This window comes from Helianthus annuus, chromosome 14 (genome assembly GCF_002127325.2).
Source record: "Helianthus annuus cultivar XRQ/B chromosome 14, HanXRQr2.0-SUNRISE, whole genome shotgun sequence".
In the NCBI taxonomy this organism is placed as follows: Eukaryota; Viridiplantae; Streptophyta; class Magnoliopsida; order Asterales; family Asteraceae; genus Helianthus; species Helianthus annuus.
In genome coordinates this window covers 151,376,149-151,393,472 of record NC_035446.2, presented here as the reverse complement: position 1 = coordinate 151,393,472, position 17,324 = coordinate 151,376,149, and positions in this window count along the sequence as shown.

Sequence of the window (17,324 nt, the reverse complement as noted above, 5' to 3'; positions counted from 1 at the left end):
CCGCAGCTTTCGGCCTGTATGGCTGGTTCTCAGGGTGTTTTGAGGCCCTGAGGTATGTGTTGCGGGGATGGGTTGGAGGGACATAGTTGCGTCCTCCTGGTCTGCTGCTGGTGTCATGCGAATCCCTGATATATGTATGGTCGTCCGGGTCGGTGCGACCATATCCTTCGGTATACGGTTGCGGGCCCAATCGGCTCTGAATTCCAGAGCTATGTCGGGATGTGGACCGTCGCCTGTCCTCAACGTAAGGACCTAGGCGGGTATGCACTGGTCCCCTGGTTTGGGACCCGTATGAGGAATCGTCCTCGTTTATTGTGAGGACCTCACAGTAAGATGATCCGCGGTCTTCACGTCTGCTTCTCGAAGCTGGATGTGAATGTACCCTGCCTTCGTATTGTAGAATACGATCGGCAGGGGTGTGCGGTGCTGGGGTAGGCCCAGCTTGTATTTGCGCTTCCGCACAAGCGCGGTTGTATGTTGCAGTCAGGAGGGCTGCCTGCTGGTCATACCAGGTATGAAGGTCCGTGCCTGGTGGGATCACAGCTGTGTACTGTGATAAGTCATGTCCGAACGTAAGGGATGGGCCCCTTTGCGTCGACGTGCCAATGTGTCCGGGTTGCGAGTTTGAGGGATTGACCCCTATCGGACCTAGGTTTATGGGATTTTGGTTATCCCCAGTGTTGTTTTGGTGATCAGTCATGATCTTGTGAGAGGGAGAAGGATGGTTTAAAAAGTGCTAAGAGTAGCGGTGGGCGCCAATGATGAAACAATGGTTACCCGGGCAGGGTTAACTCACTGATCTCGTCAAGAAGGGTTAATCCCTTCCTCCCGAGGATCGTTGACTGGATCACCGATGGGTTGATCTCCTGCACAAGGAAACAAACCGTGACTCGTAACAAGGAGGATGGGATGGGGGGTGCTCCTTGTTACCACTCTCCGGCGTGAGAATCAGTAATCTGCTTGGGAAGCAAAGTATGATCGTAGTAGTAGTGAGAGAGTTGTGAAGAGATACCTCAAACCTGGTTTGGGGTTGGTATTTATAGCCGAGGAGTGAAGGAGGAGGATGATGGACAGACTGACGACATGCTGCACCTTTGCAGGTGTGTCAGGCTTGTCGGGTGTGGAGGTTACGCCACGTCAGTCTGTTGCTTACGTAGTCCTGACATATGACTGTCATTGGTGCTACTTACACTGTGTTGTCAGTCCCACTTGTTGGGCGTATAGGATGCGGTGCGAGCCGCATCGCTGCCTGCGGTAACATCTGATGTTACCGCGTCCCTTGCTTACCCGTTCCCGCACGGACACAAGTAGGTTGTTAGCTAGTGGGGGTTTTGATAAGGGTAATGGTCACTCGCGGTCGATGCTGACGCGAGATCTGGGACCATACCCCTTCAAACTCTCTCTCACCTTCATCGGAATCGAAGAACTCGCCAGCATCAGAACAACCATCGTTTCTCCTCATCACAACTCTCAGATCTCGCTTTTTTTATCGCCATCTCCATAAACACCATAGATCTGGACGGAACCCTAACTTCTCCTCCGCCGCCGGTAGTCACGTCTTCAACAACAAAACCCACCGCCGGTAGTCACGTCTTCAACAACTAAACATCAGTAATCAGACTGTTCTTTTGACTCTCAGATCTCGCCGTTTTTCTCATTCTTTTGACTATTCTTTTGTTCTGATCCAACTTTAATTCATCTTTATGTGTTGAAGTATGATGTTTAGTATATTAGATGTTGGTTTCTTGATCTGATTCTTGAGTTATATAGATTCTTTATGATGTTTTTGATCTGGGTTTTGTGTAATTATTTGTTTGAAGTCACCAGAGTTGATGTTTTTTGATTAGTTTAATCTCATTTGTATTTGTTGAATTATGGTGCTGGTTGTATCAGATGTTGTTTTCTTGATCTAATTTTTGAGTTTTGAAGATTCTTTATGTTGTTTTTTATCTCGGTTTGGGGTATTATTTGATTTAAAGTGACCAAAGTTGATATTTTGGTTGTCAGTTGAAATTTTCTTGATGATTTGATTGTGTATTTAGTTAATAAATTATCTTTTTTATGCTGTTTATAATCTGTGTATTCTGTGATTCTTGGTTTGAAGTAACTACAATTGATCTATTTGTTTATCTATTATAAATCTAGTAACAATTTGAGGGTTTTTGTTACTTTTAGTGAATCTTTTTGCCATGTTATGTTCTAGTGTTGTATGATTCTTGATTAATGGTAACAAAGTTAAAGATTTCTTAATAAGTTTAGAGTTCTTTTGTTGGCTTTAATGATTTGTTTGACAATTATAATCTGTGTTTTGGCTTTAATGATTTGTTTTACAATTATAATCCGGCTTTAATGTTTTTGATCTGTTTTTAATTCGATGTACACTTGTGTATTATGATTTTCCTCTGTTTTTAACGCGATGTACACATGTGTATTCTGATTTTGCTCTGTTTTTAAGGCGCTGTACACATGTGTATTCTGGCTTTGCTATGTTTTTAATGCGATGTACACATGTGTATAGCATCTGTTTTTGTGATATCTCATATTTTTTTTTGTGTATTGAATGTGTAAAGTTGATGTACACTTGTGAATTATGTGAAGTACTAATTGCTGAGTTTTTTGTGTTATTATAGGAGACGTCGTAAACGAGGAAAGTGGAGATGGAAGGTCGATAAGGATGATTCACGTATGAGGTCGATAAGGATGATTCACGTATGTTTGTTTGCTTGGTCGATAAGGATGATTCAGCATACAACGCGACGAATAGTTGTAAAAGACTATGTCTTTTTTATTTTTCCGATTATGTTGCGTTTATTGTTTTCACGAAACTGGAACTTGTAATTGTATGTTTTTTTTTGGTTTGGCAAACATTATGGAAATTGTTATTTGCTTAATATAAAATAGGTTTACAAGTTTTGTTTATATGTATGTATTATGTAGCTAATTACACATATGTACCATGCTGAGTACACATGTGTACTGTTCATAATCCGAATTCTGGTGGTGAAATCTAAAAAATAAAAATGAAATAAAAGATAATGGGGATAATGAATTTAAAATAGGAAAGATGTAACTTAATTCAATTATTAAAATAATGATTTAAATTTATTTTTTATATAATTACAAGCATACCCTTAACAACTAAAAAGGAAATCAATGGTCCAGATTAGTTCACGCAGTTCACGCATGGGATTAGGTTCACGCTGGAACCCTACCCTATATATATATATATACACGTTGTGATTTATATAAGTATTTAGAGGTTTAGGGATTTTGGATAAGTTCTTGTGCCATTAGTGCTACGAAAATATTTTTGACGCCAAAATGTGGCTCACTAGTTCACTAGGTTTTAGTTTGGGTGTTAGAATGGTAAAAATACCGCTAACTAGTTCGTCGGCGCAAAAACGGTGAAGTTGTGATCGTTGCGATGATGTACCGGAAACTTGTATTTCGGATACTCCATTGGTATCCACAAACCTATTTTAGAGTGTATTATATTAGCTACAAGTCATACGGACACTAAAATGCTAGATTCTAGTGTCGCGGACATTTTATTTTGGTTATAATTTGGCGCGGAACGGGAAAGTTAAGGTGTTTTAGTGTCTAGTGTCCCTAGTTAGGGATTTTTATTTGTATTTCATCGGTAAAGTGCGTTCATGCCTTTCGTCGCTTGTTCAGACAGTTTTCGGAACTTGCTGGCATGAATAGTGTGTTCAGATGAATAGTGTTTTCAGCATTTTGCCAACATATTAGGACATAGTTTTTAGTTTTCTCGTGACGTGGCGATTGTATCATTGTTGTTTGACATATATAACCATGCCCTATGATTGCTAGACTTTGTACGACCTAATCGTGCAATAATTAAATCGTAATGAACGTAATTAATCGTTAATTCGAGTGTTTAAGTTGTACGGAATTACCATTATTTTTGCCAGTTGTCACATCGCAGCTGCTGATGACGTGCTGTTGTGGCTGCTGCTGTGTAGGGGTGTGAATTTCTGACACGACCCGAAAACCCGACACGAACCTAACACGAAATTCATGGGTTTAGGTTTAGTCTAAAAGGGTTCGGGTCAATTTCAGGTTGAACCCGCGAACCCGTTTAGGTTAACGGGTCGGGTTCGGGTCAACCTGGTCGGGTTGGCAGGTTGACCCATTTAACACATGTATACTATATTATATTTTTTACAATATATTTTATGTTATAAATTTAATGGGGTGTGTATTTTATGCCATGATTATAACTTAAAAAGAGAAATTAACATAGGTTTTATAATTTAAACATGATATTATTATATATATTTGGGTTTTTTAAGTAAATTTTAATTTTACTATATTAATTTCAGAAAAAATTTAAAAAATTCGGGTTGGACGGGTCGTGTTCGGGTTAACCCACAAAATTTCGGGTCGTGTTCGGGTTGATATGTATGATACGATTTTCGGGTTAGGTCGGGTTGGGGTTCGTGTAAAATTTTCGGGTCCGGGTCAGGTTGAACCCGCCAACCCACGAACACGACCCGTTTAGCACCCCTACTGCTGTGTTCGCTGATCGCTGGCAGGAGACGACGCAAGAGAGGGAGGTCGGGAGGAATTATAAGGGACTATTGGGCTTATTTTAATTATTATAGTTTGAACTTAGACTGTGGGGTATGGTGGGGCTTGGGTTGGGGGCATGAGTTGACACGTGGAGTTGGAGCACTCCCCCCCACTGGTGAGTGACGTGTTCGTGGGGTATGGCGGGGCTTAGGTTGGGGGCGTGGCTTGGCAGTTTATTAAAAAAAATTACAAAAAATTAAAAAAATACACACAACATTAAAAAAAAAGCGTAAAATTTTATTAATTACAAAATAAAAAAAAAACCTAAAAATGATTACAAAATAAAAAAAAACCTAAAAAGCGATTACAAAATAAAAAAAAAACGTAAAGCGTTAGGTAAATTTCAAAAAGCGCGAGCTTGTCGAACGACCTTCGCTCCTTGCCTCGAAACTCAATGTTCGCCACCGCCACCCGGTCCTCGTGGCTTAACTCGCCGCTCAGAACGACTTCGTAGTAGGCCTTGAAACGATCGAGCTTGGGCCGTAGCTTGCGCCATTTATGTTGGCACGCGTTTAAGTTATGCCGGTCGTGTACGACGTTATGTCGGTAGCTTGCGAAGGCTTCCGGCCAATATCGTGTTTGGCCGGGTTGTCGCCCCTTCATAGCGTCAACGACGCTTGTGACGAGAGCTAGCTCTTCTTCGTGGGTCCAAGAGGCCATCGGTCAAGTGGGTTGGGGTAGCGGGTTCGATCAAGTGGGGGTAGCGGTGGACAACGATGGTTTGGGATGGGGTAGCCGGTGGGGTTGGGGTTGCATTTATAGGGGATGTTGACTGTTGGGGGTTGGGGTGATTGCTTGGCTTGGCCAAACGGTTAGAATTTAAAATTCAAACACCCGCTATGACATGGCCAACAAAGCAAATAGGAGGCCGCCACATCGGACCGCTAGCCCGCCCCACGCCCGGCTTCAAACCCAAGCCCCAAGGGCCACGCCCCAACCCAAGCCCACCCGGGGTGGTGGCTTGGGCGTTTTCCCCAACCCACGCACCAACCCATGTCCCATCCCCCACAGTCTTAGGTTGGGTTTGATTAATAGGCTAAGAATTAGTGGGCTTGTAATGCTTAATGAAATAGTGGGTTAATGTGTTGGGTTTTTGGGTTAAGTTGGGTAGTATAAGTTCATATAATTTAGATATTTTTTTTATTATAAATCAGAGTTTACTAAAAAAATTAAAATATAAATCGATAACATTTTTTTTATCTAAGGTGTGCGGACGAAAAATTCTAAGGGGTGCGGACGGGATTTTCAAAGGAAAAAAACATTAATTTTTTTTTTCCGTTGGTGTGCCCGCCCACCCTAGGCTGGAGGTGGGTCTGCCCCTAGTTGTGGGAGGTGATGGTGGAGTAGGGAGAGAGAGAAAGAGGTTTTATATATATGTTTTAACTAGGTTATAACCCGTGAATACTCACGGGTTGTTAATCTATCTTTGTAAAAAAAATAATACATACATATATATTAATAAATGAAATATTGCATGATGAATAAGGTGGATGAATAAATGATAAGAACGTCTATATGGGTAAAAATTAATAAAATGTAATACTGAGAACAACAAACTTCTCTTTTATTCGTTCATAATCATAGCATAAAGAACACTAAACAATTTAAGCAATACCTTCTTTATTAACTTCTTTTTTAACTTCTACTTTAACACGTCCAAGATGTCATTCAGGAATACGGACCAAAGCTTCTGTCCCTCTAAAAACCATCATATCAAATTTTGACTCAGAAATCATATCGAAGATAAAAAAGTGTTCATCTTCAATTTTCATGTCTTCTTTAATGCGATCCCATCTGGTAGTCATATAAAAATTGTCACCATGTTTTTCCATAACAACCAACCATGTACGGTTAAGAAAAGAGGTTATGGTAACATGTTTCGTAGGTGGTATGTTCTTCAACTTATGATGAACAAAAAATCTATCGATAAGCTGCAAGTATAAAAAAATATTTTATATTAAAGAAAGTTTTGTAAAATTTGTCAAATACCACTGTAGTACAAACATAAAAAAAATAAAATAATTACCAAGTGATCTTTATGTTCAGAGAATTGTGATGTTTGGCAATGTAAGAAATCACCTTGAGCAAGTGCAATCTAAAAGTTAGACTACCTTCATACTAAAACATAAGCAATGAATTCTTTGGTAATAGTAGTGACTGAATCATATTGAACCATCCGTCGTGAAAAAAGTACGAAGAACCTGCTTTCTAATTTTGACATTAAAATTTCTTTCATCAAGTGTAATGATTTGAAACATACCATCAGTAGCTAACTTGAAATCAGCTACCCAGTTGTGGTAACTCCTCGGTAAAATCTCTATGCAAAGTAAGAATTAATACAAACATATAATAAAGAAATAAAAATAATTATAACATCAACATACCCAAGAATTCATCTTGTTGTTTAATAGAAAACATAAAAAACAGTTAAGCATCTTCACTGATAATAAAACTTTGAATTAGATGAAGATGCTTTAGGTATTATCTATATTTATAAGAAAAAGTTATTTAAAGACAAATAATATGTAAAAACATGGTTATTCTATTTTCCATATATAATGAAAATTGTTAAACTTTTATTACACATATTTAACAAATTTCTTTAAATATAGAGATACAAATCTATGATGCAATTATCATTAATAAGTAAATGTAAATAATTACTATAATTAAAAATCAACAAAAAAAATGCAACCGTTTGTATTAGAAGATTATAAAATAAATAAATAAATGAATGGTAACTTTACAGGTAATAGATATTTCATCATTACAATCTACATTTATCAACACATCCATCAACTCACCAATCTTCATCATCTCTATTGCAAGAAAAAAAGTCTCCCTTCACCGTCGTTTGGATTCCGGTAAACTTCCTTCCAAAATCCGATTAGCTAAAGGTCGATTTTTTTTTTTTGTGAAATTCAGCAACTAAACATGTTTTAGTTATTATATGCAGAAGATACGGTGTTTTATATGAGACTAAATCGGTGTTAGACATGAAATTGAATTTTAGGGTTTAATCATCTTGAAGCTTTGATAAATTTGGTATGTTTGTCATCTAATATAGATATTTCGTGTGATTTACATTGTGGATTATATATTCAATGAAAACGGTATATTCGGATTTTGTAATGAATAATAAAGGAAGGAAAACATATATGTTATTATAAATTCATTGATTAAAACAAATTTTTTTAGTTGTACTCAAATAAGATGATATGAAAACAGTTCATTTAGTATTGTATATATGGATGTTGTCTGCTGTTAAGGATAATTGAAGATAAAAATATTGAAATCGATTGTTTCATAGAAAACATATGTGGTGAATCATTTGTGACAGTAAACCGTTACGGAGTTCTAAAGATAATAGTAAGTATACTAACATGTTTGATTCAATATTTATTTTGTTATACTTATCAACTAAATGGTATACATATATATTTAACAATAAAATGTTACATAACTTTTCAGGTGATTCCAGAAGCTTATATCACAAACTGTTACTCTTACTCCCCAGTCAACGATTGTTATAACATATATGTAGCAGGTCAGACTTGGAAAGTTGAGACCGACAAAATCAATGATAATTATGTTTTTAAAAAAGGTTGTCCGAAATTATTTGATGATCTTGAAATAGAAGAGGAGGATATGATGTTGTTGATGAAGATGGACACCGTTACATTTGAGTAAAAAAATTTATCGTAGAGGAGTTGAGGTAGTTTTAAGCAAGAAGGAAGAAACTGAAGATGACTCTCTGCTGGAAATACCTAAAGAAACATACTATGAAAACGTTAACTTTGTAAGTATTTTGAATTAAAGTAGCATGGTTTACTACAAAATACGACTTAGTTACACATATTATTGTATAACAGACCTTGTCTGAAGACGAACTATCAATAGATCAGTTGATTTCTGAGGTAATAAGTTTACATGTATATAGATTGGAATACATTACAATAAGATTTTGTGGATTTTATTAATTATCATACACAGATGCATGCAGTTGCTAACAAAGAAGAGGTGAATAAGAACATTGGTGGAAAACAAAAGTCGAAGGTAGGAAGAAAGAGTTTGATGATGGAAGAGAGAAACAACCCAAGAAAAGAAAATGTAATTATTTCGAACATAATAATAGATCAGTAATTTCATTCATATATGTAGACATATTTAGTTAATGATTGTTGGTTAATGTTATTTAACTTTAATCATTGTATTTGACAGTTTAAAAAGAAAGGGAAACAGATTGCGGCATATTGTAATCCAGACGATAGTAAGCGGTTGATATGCGGAACAGAAGTGGAAATGCCAAACGTCTCAACATTTAGACGGAGAACTCGCAGTCGGTTGGTATGCATAGAAAAAGTTCACAACATTTACTTATAAATATTTGTTATACATTAACGGATAAAATATACTACTCTAAATATAATGTGTATCTGTAATAATAAGGTTAACGAAAATGGAAAGAGATATGCTAATGCATTGAAGATATTGGATGTTGAACCAAAACGTGTTGCAAGGATAAATAATGTTGAAAAAACTGATAATTATGAATTCACAAAGAAGGGAAAATACCGCATGGTATGATTTTTTACACTAATCATTCATTAAGAGTAAAAGTATAACAATCATAAGCCTGATTTAGCTGTTAATTCTCGTATACATGCAGAGAATGCCTGTTGATGTAAGAATTGTCGGATTCAAAAATAAAGTGCATGAGTTGAAAGTGAAGAACATGAATGGAAAAACCATCGATATGAATCTTAGGCGTCAGAAGAATGGAGATGGTGTAAGGTATGCAATCGAAGGTTGGTCGATGTTCATGAAGGAGAATGGCCTTTGTGCGGTGACACAATGTATTTCACATTTATAAGTTCAGGAAATCTCCTGATCTTATCACACGTGGATGCAGTTAATGCAAGTTAACAGGTAATCTTATAAGCTAATGTTGAAGGTGTTTGTGAAGACGAAATCATGAGTCTTTTGTGCTACTGATTTTATGTATCTTTTTTTGGACATGCACGTTCTCTTCTTATCATGTTCAATTTTCGTCGTTGGTAGTTTAAGCTTGAAAACAATTAGTGGTATATTATCATGACAGATACCATATTTTTGAATATAACTAACAATGGTATCGACTACAAATGCTTGTTGATTATCGATGTTCAAATATATATATTTACAAATTAAGATGTGGTTGTTTATATGTGATTTGCATTTATTATATAAGTTCTAACTCATATTTACTAACAATTTAATGTAACCTTAAATGTTGAAGTAAACAGTAAAAATGAATTCCATAAAAAAATCAATGAAGAAAAATAAAAGTTGGAAATTACTATTACAATACTGAAAGTATAAATTTAAGAATATCTCTTTGTAGACTACATTGGTAATTTTATTAGTAATGTTCCCATCACTGTCTAAATATTAACATCTTTAAGCCATCCTTACATTTGAATCTTGAAAGCGTCACATATACTTGTCCGTGAGTGTTCAATATCTATTCAAAGAACCTTGAAGATGTTTGAAAGTGTGTAAAGTATCTGTATTTATAGACATAAGCTATAACTTATTTATGTAATTAATAATAAAGATTACTAAAATCACTTGCAATCAAATTAATGATCTGAAATATGGAAACAATCTTATATTTATAAGTTTGGGAAATTAAAGAGAATGTGTCAACTCTAAAATCGAGTTGCTATAATTACGATATTTCTTAAAATAACTATAGAAATGTAACTGAACTGTATAAATATTTAAACAAATGATTAATGTTCATTTCATGAAAAGTAATTCATTAAGGTCAAAAGTAAAATGTAATTTTTCATTTTCTTATTTTTATATTATCGGATGATTAAATTATGATACAATAAATAATAAATGTTGTCTTATAAAATAAGGAACATAACCAAACATTATTTCCAACCAAAAATAGTAAAGAATAAGTCAAAATGTCATAATATATAAGAAAACCATAAAAATGTATTCCAATAGTCCAATAACAAATAAATGTTTTATTGTAACCACCATTTGCAAAATCTCGTTTATCAATTCTTGCCTAAATCTTCGTCAAGATCATTATTCTCAACACACATGCGAGGCTTACTTGCCGCCGACCCCAATCCCTCTTCAATCACATAAACATCACCAAGATTACGCTTCAAATCAGAAGATGATTGCTTCAAGTCACCCACGTAATCCTTTGAAACAGGTGTGGAGTTATCCCCAGTGTAAGAATCACCATCCTAAAAAAATAAACAATTTATAATAACACAACTATTAAAAGTATATATCAATATATTTTTAAAGTTAAACCTTAGAGCATTTACCACCAGCATATTGGAACTCAGACTGACTCATACCAAACGAATCAGAGACATCAAGCTGTAAAAAAATCAAAAACAACAGACAAATTGTTTAAACATCTTTTAAACGGTTTTGTAAGTGCAAATATATTAATAAAACAATCGCTTACCTGGTCAATTTTCCATTTTTATTGAGCTCATCCAAGATGTCAACATCTGTGGTAACAACTGATATTCCATAATTCTCCACACCATTGACAATATTAAAGTCTGTTACTTTGATCACGAAAGCACACTTTAGGTTAACCAACGTTTCAAATTCAACAGGGTATTCTCTTGGAAGCTCATTTGTCGTGAGTAACTAAATTAAAAAAATCTCATGTGTGGTTAGAATGTATATATAAAAATCTAACTGAATTAAATATAAAGTAGTACTAAATAGAACCTCGTCCTGTATTTCTATAAGTTCCTTTGCAGTTTTCCCAACAAACTTCAATGCCTCATGGTCAAACAATGTGTAACACCTAGAAATTTTGTGTCCAATAATGTATTGACACGTGTCTTGAGTTTACACGTGGCATTTAATATTAAATAAAGGACTAATGTTGACAAACCTTGAAAGTATGTAAATTCGAGGGTTATAAATGTCAAACAAGGGTAAGTATACGGTATAGCAACCCTAAACGATGCTAGTACCATCAAACGAATAAATCATGGATCGTACGGAAGCGAAACGCAGAAGAAAGTGAGAGATTACAAGCTACAGGGGTTAACTGTGTCAACATGTTTAATTATACCTCTGAGTGACCCTTTGACGTACCCGAGGCTTTGTAACAGTAAAATACGCTCACTAGAATATACTGTATAAATTCCGCGAAGTTCCGTTTTAAAACGAGAAAGTTATGATCAAATTCGTACGAGAAGGGTTAAAGGCGTCAACAATGAAAGTTAAGGCTTTCCGAATAATTAACAAGATAACCGGGGACTTAACAGTGCGGGTAAATAACACCAGGCCCTTAGTTGTAAATAATCGAGGGCCAAATCGCAAAGTTACCCCTTCAAATCCGAAAGGTCAGGTTATTAATTACCAAAGATTTCGTTACTAATTACAAGATTTTGTTAATCATTACAAAAAGATTGAAAAAGATTTAAAAACAACCTTTACGGACCGCAAGGGTCCTGCCTTACGGACCGTAAAGGGGTGAATGATTAAGCTTGTCTCCGCCACAGGCTTACGGACCGCAAGGCCCAAGCCATACGGTCCGTAAGCGATGCCCAGCGACAGAAAGTTGGCTGTTGGCTGTTTAAAGCGGTAAAACATTTAAGAATGGGTTTCCCAGAGGTATGGGCGTCCCCTACTCGACCCATAGCACCTTAGGACACCTGCCATTCATCCATACTCATTTGTAGTATGTGTTGTAATGATCTAGAGGCAAGTTGTGTACTATAAATAGGCCTATTGTATGCATAAGTTCATCACACCTCAAAACACATTCTCTTGATCATCTCTGGAGCTTCTAAGCTTTATTCTATCATCCTAAATCGTGCTCAAACTTCTGTAAGTTGTTTAAAACGTTTGTGGTTTAGTTTTACTTAGTAATATAGCTAAAAATCAAACCGTCGTAATTACGGTTTGACTTCGAGATCTACAATGGCTCAGTCATATCTTGAATCAAAAGTAGTTATGTGTTGGTATTTATGTGGGTAATAAACCTCTAAAAGGGTTCCCCCTGATCACCACTCTAACTAGTTCAAATATCGAGTCAAACGTATGCTTAAAAAGTCAACAGAAAGCCGTTTTGCGATTTTGTACATAATCTGTAATGTATATGCTATGAAACCTGTTTTGATGGTCATATAACATGATAATAAGTATATAAACTCGTCTAAGCATGTTTGATCCGACCGTTTGCTATATTGACCCGGTTCGGAACCGAATGTCGCAAAAGTTTGACTTTTGCTTTGACTTCAGTTCTGACCCGTTTTAGTACAATGTAGATATGCTTTAGGACTCTCTTAGGACCAGGTCACATGATGGTATCACCCTCTGTGACCGGTTCGTTGTTTGTCCGAGTCTTTTACGCATTTCCGTTAATTACTTAAAAGTTGACCGTAACGCCCTTTTTAAAATAAAACGAGTATTTTGGACACGTGAAGGGACCATAACCTTGCTTACTAAATTCTAAGCATGTCCCTAAAATTTCACGCCAATCCGAGGTCTAGAATGGGAGTTATGCTAAATAGCGCATTTATAAGAAACTTTTGTAATAAACGGCGCAATTAGCATAACGCCTACCTAAACCAAGATTTCGTCACCAAAACTTTTACCCACTGTAGTAAAATAATATTTTGGGATTTTTTAAAGATTTTTAATTAATTTTAACCTGCTCATAACCTACAGTTATGGCTACGGTTCGGTAAATACCGAATATACCCTTTTCGGCCAAAACTTGAGTTCTACAAGGTCTTTTGACCCGATTCCAGTTGCTACTGATTTTAAATAATAAATAAGATATTTTAGACTTACTAAACTAATCGGGAAACTCAGGTTTCCTGTAGAACTCAGAAAGCCCTCTAAAAGTCTTTAAAATGACCGAAAAACCCCTACGGGGCGTATAATGAACAAGAACTCGTTACGGGCATTATGGAAGGTATCCTACTGATACCACAACCTCTTTAAAGTATATTGACTTAGGAAAACAGTGTAGGACTCCTACGGTTACCCGTTGCGCCTATTGCGCGCACGGTTCGGCTTATGTAACTAGTTTACATAAATTAGCCGATACGGGTCAAACCATATCATTTTGACCCCAAGATTCAGAGTGTGAATATTAAACCCGTATAAAACAAGTCTCCGAACTTGTTGGGTCAGAATCACATTCCATTCTCGGTTTTCGCCTTTCACGCGATTAAACCGTATCTATCCCTCGAAACTAACCGGTCTGGGCTACGGCTAATATAAAGACCCGTTAGGATTCTAATAGGTTATTTTAAAACCTTCGTTCCAGATTAGGAGCCCCAGTAAAAGATATCTGTGATTTAACCGATTAAGGACAATACTTGCAAAGGTAAATACTTTTAACTTATTTTCCCTTATACGGGCTTGGGTTACGGTATATAAAATACCGCTTGATTGAGCATCAAATCTTCCATCGCTTAGGTGGTTAATTGAATAATTTGATCGGCTCATTTAAACAGTCTTGTTACTTAAAAGCCTTTGGGGGGTTAATGACCATGTCCCGGATATCCTTGGCATCATTCGAAGAAATGGCCACGACCTTGACAGTCGGGTGTAGGCGTACACACGGTATTATGTCTATACTATTAAAACACGTAGCCGATGGTTTACCCACCTCGGTTTTACGCAATGTGGTGTGTCTATTGATCTTTAACCCGGGATAGATCCGGGCTACTGAACGCAAAGAAGGAACATGTAAATCGTTCACAAGATTATAATTTTAAATAATTCTCCCAAGTTATAAAAGAATTTGTGCCTCGTGCATTCAAATCAATTTTAATAAACATTTTACAAAAGAGTCGGTTGAATGTATTTACCAGTGTAAACTGACGTATTTTCCCCAAAAAGAAGTGCAGGTACTACACGTAATCGGCTGGCAATAGCTCCTTAGCATCTTAAGAAGTCTCGCAAGCTTGATGTCTTATCTGTTGAACAACATTTTCATTTATTTTGATCCCTCATGTGGATACTATTCAACTATATGTGATACAATCGATATTACAATAAATGGTTGAATAATATTTATCTTTATGCTTCCGCTGTGCATTTATATATTGTGGTTTGACTATATTGTTGCCAACTACGTCACGATAATCCCCCACCGGGCCCACAGAGGAGAGATCGTTACTCACCACGATCACGAAGCTGGGCCTTCAAATACGCGAGCTCCTTCGACCACAAGGAGTGAAGAACCGAAAAGGCGAAGAGACCTGTATGAACCTGCGAGGCATTCCACCTCGCATAGCTCGACGCCATCATACCGGCACTCATTCGGGCCAAATTCCGAAAATGATCCCAACAACCCGCAACCCTCCTTCATACCTCTACAGCGTTCGGTGTCGCACCGAAATTTTGACGACCCTACTCCATACTTCAGAGGTCAGTTCAACCCAGCTGACTACATCCAGGAACCTTCAGTTTTCGTTCCGTTAGGACCACAAGATCACTTCTCCGAAGATCACATGGACGAGGATACTGATCCGACAGAACCTGCTCTTGGTACGCCCACGCATCCAATAGAAATCTCTGATGGGTCATCCTTTCATGGTACACCCTATCAGGGACCAGATAGCTTCATGGCGTTGTTTAATCAACACGAGTGGTACCACACGCCACAGACATCACAACAGCCGCAACATCCGCGAGATCCCTCCGAGGATCCACGTTTCGTGGCAGTTACGCCACCACCTCCGCCACCGGTACAGCCAGTAATGCCTGATCCGCCAAGGCGTAGGAGGACAAATGCCCGTATGTCCACACGAGGAGGAGGGGATTTCCACTTCAGCACCCCTCGACACTCTAGTAGTAGCCACTACCCGCCACTACAAGAAGAAGGACCTTCAAGTCCTGTACAGGAGGCGAACTCCGCACCAGCTGCACTAGCTTCGCCACCATTTGGGTATAACCACCCAATACCTGCATACATGGGTCCGTCGGCTTACAACCCGTTCGAACCGTCATCGCAAGCACATTACAACTACAACTATGAGCGCGACCCATATGTGGTAGCGGCTAGGTATAATGCTCGCTATCCCGACGGAGCTCATGGAAACATGGGGGTACCGGACTACTCAGCTCATGGGTACCCAGCACCTCCCAGACCTCCAGTTCCGCAACAGGCGCCACAACCACGTTTCTCTCCTCCTGAACAAGAAGAAATACTCCACCGTTTAAGCCGTGTGGAAAGAGACTTCGAGGAAGAACGTAAGAGCCACCGAGGATTCCTCAAGGACTTAGCAAACCTACTGAAGGGCAAGAAGAAGAAACGTGACCATTAGTCCTTATGTATGTTCTAATGTAATGTTTATTTTAAATAAGTCCCTGCGTGGACGTTTGTCGTATTTCAGTCCCTACGTGGACTTATCTTTAGTCCCATGCGTGGACACTTATTATTTATTAGTCCCTGCGTGGACTTGTCGCTTATTTTAAACCTCTATGTAGGTATGTACTATTTAAAAGTCCCGTTTAGGGCGGTGTGTAATCGTATTAACATTATGGAATGTTATATTATGAATTTCATTTTGTTATTACTATATATGAAATAAATCAAAAATCATTCCTTTTAATTTGATCTGCCTAAATAAAGAATCTTCAGAGTGAAACCTAGCCAGGTGTCTTTTAAGATCCGGCCAAGATGGTAAGACCTAATTAAAAGATTCAGATCCACTGTTAACCTCTGTAAGCATGTTAACAATCATGGCAGATGTGATTCGTTAAAATTACACACGCCATTCTTATGCAAGAGTCCTCTAAAAGGATTCCAAAGCCCAAATTAATGATATAGTAAATCATGGGTTAAATCATCAATGAAGATGATCACTCGCTTAAACATCCATTAGCGATATAGCGCCTACGGGCCGAACTATCAAACATCCGTTAGTGATGTAATGCCTACGGGCCATACATATTGTCATAATAAGGCAAAAGACAGTGGTGGTTTAGGACTCCCTGTCAGAAGGAGTAAAAGGACTACGGTTCAAACCTTCATACCTTGATTCTCTGAAATCTCGGCTAATATTATAATAACGTCCTCGTGACTAGGCTTTTATGCCACTAGCAATATTAATTGTGATTAGGATAAGTATGTTCAAATCCTAAATATAAAGTGAGTAACAAATTAACCGGATATGGTCTTCGTTACCATGGTTAATGAATTGCCATAAAAGACAATTCAATAATAAACTCCTAAATAGAATTTTCATTATCTTCTGCAGCAGATACAAGCTACTATGGCGAATCCTAATGGAGGAAATAGTCATACAAATGAAGATGATTATGATAATGCCCAAATAAATCTAACGGGCGCTCAACTCAAGACTCTTGTCGACAACGCTGTGCAAGCAGCTCTGGATCGACAATATACAGAATCTCGAAGCAGAACTGTTTCCAAACCACCATCAAAGCCAAAGACACACTCAAAATCCCTCAGCAAACCACCGTCCAAATCCAAGAAGGACGACGATAACCACTCGTCCAAGCCCAAGAAGGACGACGACAATCACTCGTCAAACGAAAATAGTGTTCGTCGTGAAAGGGAGTATACTGATGCTTCCCGTGCCAGGGGCTGCACATACAAGTACTTTGTGTCTTGTAAACCCCGAGACTTTACGGGGGAGAAGGGTGCCGTCGAATGTATGACATGGCTGGATGAGATGGACACTGTGGTGGACATCAGTGGCTGT